Source organism: Trachymyrmex cornetzi, unplaced genomic scaffold (genome assembly GCF_001594075.2).
Source record: "Trachymyrmex cornetzi isolate Tcor2-1 unplaced genomic scaffold, Tcor1.1 scaffold25, whole genome shotgun sequence".
Classification (NCBI taxonomy): domain Eukaryota; kingdom Metazoa; phylum Arthropoda; class Insecta; order Hymenoptera; family Formicidae; genus Trachymyrmex; species Trachymyrmex cornetzi.
Genome location: NW_017297166.1, coordinates 551,574 through 556,159, shown reverse-complemented (window position 1 = coordinate 556,159; position 4,586 = coordinate 551,574). Strand labels below are relative to the sequence as shown.

The window sequence follows — 4,586 nt, the reverse complement described above, 5'->3', positions numbered from 1 at the left end:
GAGGGCGAGAGTAATCGAGAATAATTATTTCCGTGCTACTGATCGAGTGGAGTTCCCTCTTTGAATATTGTAAAGTCCGCCCTGGCACGCCAACATCGACGATGGAACGCGCTTAATGGTAGTCATTCGGGAGATAAGTAATGGCTCTCCCGTTTCGATCGGCGCATCGGATAGTTATCAATCATGCCCACTAAAGCCGGCAGCCTGTCATTACGCGTTCTTCTCATTTTGCACGACACTCGGTACATCGAGAACTCGCCCGCGGAGGCGATTGCCTTACGTAATTTTTCCGCAAAAATGCGGTTCCCGCATAACGTTGATGCCGTTCATCTTCATCGCGACGAAGACTATCCGCGCGACTATTATACAAGTGTGGTCACAGTTTGCGTCAGAGCTAATCAAGCTCTTACAGATATTTGATACAGTCTCTCTCCCTTTTTCTCCTTCTCTTCTCTCTCTCTCTCTCTCTTTCAAAAATAAATATGATATGTGAATTTCAAACAGAGCACATTCAATCTGTAACCATTATAGAATGACACGAAAAAATCGTGGCTTTTCGACGAACGAGAAAATCCAATGTTACAAATAAGGAAGTGGAATTATTATACTTTTTAATTGTCTTACGACGATCTCGCTCGAGATCGAATCGATGTATTACAGATAACGCGATCTATCATCTTCGGTGAGGTCAATAAAAGAAATTGCCGAGGATCACGTAGCTCCGACTTTGCTATTTAATTCCGCAAAACTTCCCCCGGATATATCACGAGCTGTCCGCACTGCGGTTAGTTCCGACGCCGCCGTAATAGTTCGGAGTTAATACCGCGTGCATGCGCGACGTGAGTGCCGGCGGTGATGGTTCTTTGAATAACAAGGCGTCATTCAAAGGGACGCCGACGCGCGTTCGTGGCATGCCAAAGAGAGAAAAGCTTCTCCCGGGGTCCAGGGCGTAATCTAGTTCGCGCGATTTCCACATGAACGGCCACGAGAATTCCGTGCCAAGTCGCCGCGCGGGTGCGTTATTTTCGGCCGCTTTTCTTTTTGTCAATTTAAAACGTCGTTAGTCGCGCATTTGGGAACACTCGGGGTCCCTCCTTCATAGACCGGACGCGACGGGGATTACACGCTATCCACCCTTTCATCAGCGTTACGCAGAGCCGTTGACAGTTTCTGGCCCCGGTTCTTTTGCTATATGGCCGAGGGGATAGAGGTGCGTCGCTTGTTCTTCATCTTCCTTTTTTTTCTTTCTCTCTCTCTCGCCGTATCTCTTCTCGTGTGGCGAGCGAACTGAATCAACTGAGAAAGGGGAGAGCGCTCGTCGCGTCGCACAAGCTTTTTTACCGTATTTTTACCGACCACGCCGCGAAACATTCATTTCGCTTCGCCATTATTCCCCAGTTATCCCCCTCCCGCATAGATTTATCAGCGGCTACTTTGCGCTTGGCTTTTCGTTGCATGTTAGGCGTCAAAGGAACACCGCAAATGCTCCCTCTGCCCATTTTTATTTCAGTACGAGCGTGTAATGCCGTGGCGTTATTAAATTTCTCAGCGGGATTATAACGCGTTGTACCAGATAGATTTTTATGAAGTCAAAGAATATTGCGATAAAGCTATTCAGGCGAAGATATAAAAGAAACGTATCATATTTTTATTACTTATCGTATAATTTTCGTAGTAATTAATTATGTGGCGCGTCAAGTTTATTGACTTGAAGATCCAATTATCTGTCAGGTTATTATTTATCTCGGTTATTACATAAATAATTAAAATAAAAATTGTCATCCGATAGACAATTGTATCTTCTTTAAAGAAATACGATAATTATATAAATTATATAAATTATGTAGATACATTATCAAAAGTATTAATGATACGGAGTTTTATATATTTCGCTTTAATTACTATTTTATCCATTTTAATTATAAAAGATATTTGATTAATGGAACATACGATTTATCATGTGTAGTTGATAAATGTGATAAAAATTTGAAACGTAGATTTAATTGTTACATTATTTTATGATATATACGATATTGAAATTTATAAGGAAAGATGAGACGTAACTTCTCTCGTTCATCTTCATTTAAAAACCGCGAATTCGCTTCTGCAACAAATGGGCTGCTTATATTTATGCGATCGTGATTGGTAGCGTTGGGCACATCGCGTTTACATTATAGAGACCTCCCGACGTTTCTTACAAAATGGAAAGCAGTCGTACTGGGAGGACGGGATATAGGAAAGCAATCTTCCACGACGAGTATCGCGAGGGTCGACTGAGAGTGGTTAGGTGAGTAACGCATAGATCGGTATCTACGTAGGTATCTTTACGTCAGTGTTTCCCAAATGGTGCTCCCCGGAATGCCAAATAAAATAAAAATGGAAAACTTAATTTATAGCCCCGTATCATGAATTTATTTATTTAATTTGTTCCGACCGTTTCTTGTAGCTTGCATATGAGTGCTCTTTAATACCGTTTCCCTTTTATGAAAATTGAATTCGATTGAATCCAGCGAAAGGAAAGATATTGTAATTTAAATTCAGATATGCGTTACTATTATTACACAGAAATGAGATAAAATTTTAAGTCAATGATGTCGAAAACGTACAAGTTTTGCAAGCGTATTGTCGGAATTTATAACTTGGCGTTTTAATATCGTTTCTTTACAACGTGTGTACACTGAAAAAAAAATTTGTTCATCTAATCGAACACATTTAGTTTGCAGATTTAGTTAATATTCAACAAATTTTATTTCATCGAATTCAACCGTAGTCTGCATAACATTGAACAGTTTGTTAGTTGAACAAATTTTTTTTTCAGTGTATGTATTGTAATTATACAGTAATTTATTATATATGGATTGAGCATAAATACATGGAAAAAATGCTCAAGTATTTGAAAATTTAGCTACATACACAGATCTGGAAACAATTTCGTTGGATCGTCAAAATAACGTGGAATTTTAAGGAATATTGATAATAATACTGTAATACTCTAACCACTGGTTTGAGCATCTTATTTCGACGGTCCAAAGGAAATTATTTTCAGATCTATATCTAGCTAAATATTTCGATGCTTCAGCAAGACCGTTTCTTCCGTGATACAACATACATATATGGACTGATGAAAGTCTATGCGACGTACGCAGGGAAACGGTATCAGGAAACGGAAAAGAAATATCGCGGTCTTTCCTTGAAGTCGAGCGCAATTACGGGCTCTATGACGTATTCCGGAGAATTCAGTCGCCATATAACAAATTGGGAAACACTGCTCCACGTGGATGGGATAGATGGAGAGGAGATAGTCGGGCTGCAGATCGCGTCCGTCTCGCGTGTCCGCAATTTTTCCGGCAGAATCGTTGCCCGCTCGTTCCATAATGCATGCCGTGCGCCGCGCAATGCCCTGTACGATGCGATGCGATGCGGCCAGGCCGCGTCGCCGGACGTTCTCATACGCTGCGAAAGAGAGGAGAGAGTCGATAGAGGCGGAGGTGGAGGGCGCAGAAGGGGTAGCCGGGTAGCGGAGACTGCGGAGAGTCGGGGGGGCGGAGGGGGGGCGGAGAAAAGAGGAGAGAAAGAGAGAACGACTGGCATCTCCAACGAGAGCGAGAAGCTTTTTCGTTATGATCGTAATCTTAGAACCAGACCAGCCGCGGGCATCCCGGACCAGCCGGACGACTGCTACTCCGCTCGATTTCTTACTCGTCTCTTATACACCCGTCCCTCCGGTCGATACACGACTTTAATTCCGCCATTTGCGGGGGCGATGTATACGCATCGGAGAACGACGCCCCGCTGCAATCCGATATGCATGCCGCGCCGAGGGAGAGAGAGAGAGAGAGAGAGAGAGCGAGAGATGGCCGAGCGTTTGTCCACGTCGGGCGACTGGCGTGTAACGAGCAAAATCACTCTGATTGCGCATGCCATGTGTATTACATGCGCGAAACGCGGATCCCAATCGCAGTTGGCTGAGAAATTTCCGCGGTTGGGTTTCCCCCTTGCGTCGCGGTGCTCAAATATACCGTATTTCCCTTCTGGCGGAGAGCACGAACGATCATCTCGCGCAGCAGCTCAACTATAAAAGTGAAAATAATATGAAGTTTGAGCGATTCTGCAATCAGATATCGAGATCGAAAATGTTCTTTCGGCTTTGGATATGACGTTATTCAGCTCTAGTCGATTGTTTTGCATGGTAAATCTCGTAGATGTGCATCCAGTGCTGACTGCTGAATAAATGATAGCGCTTCGTAATACGTATATATTATATATACATATATACCGCTAGTCGCAGTGCGCTACTCGTGAAATTCGTACGCATAACTGGAATAACGGGATGAAAGAGGACATGAGGAGGAAGGGGGGAGGGAGGGAGGGGGGAGGGGGAGGGGGAGGAGAGGGAGAGAGATAGAGCAAATAACAGGATGAATTAATAAAGTCGGCGCAACAGGGAGATATCGCTAAATCATAGAAGACTCGTGGGATTATCCCCCGTATATATGAGCGAACGCGAAATAAAGCGCGAATTGCGCATTCGGCATTTCTACGTCAAGTGCGGGCGATGCGCGCTTGCTCGGGTGTGCCCGCACACG

General features: G+C 43.8%; 1 protein-coding gene across 1 annotated transcript in view; it reads left to right on the top strand.

Moving 5' to 3' along the window:
- The window catches only part of olf413 (DBH like monooxygenase olf413), a 243,985-nt gene that overhangs the window by 128,819 nt on the left and 110,580 nt on the right, over positions 1-4,586 (top strand). The window lies entirely within an intron of this gene.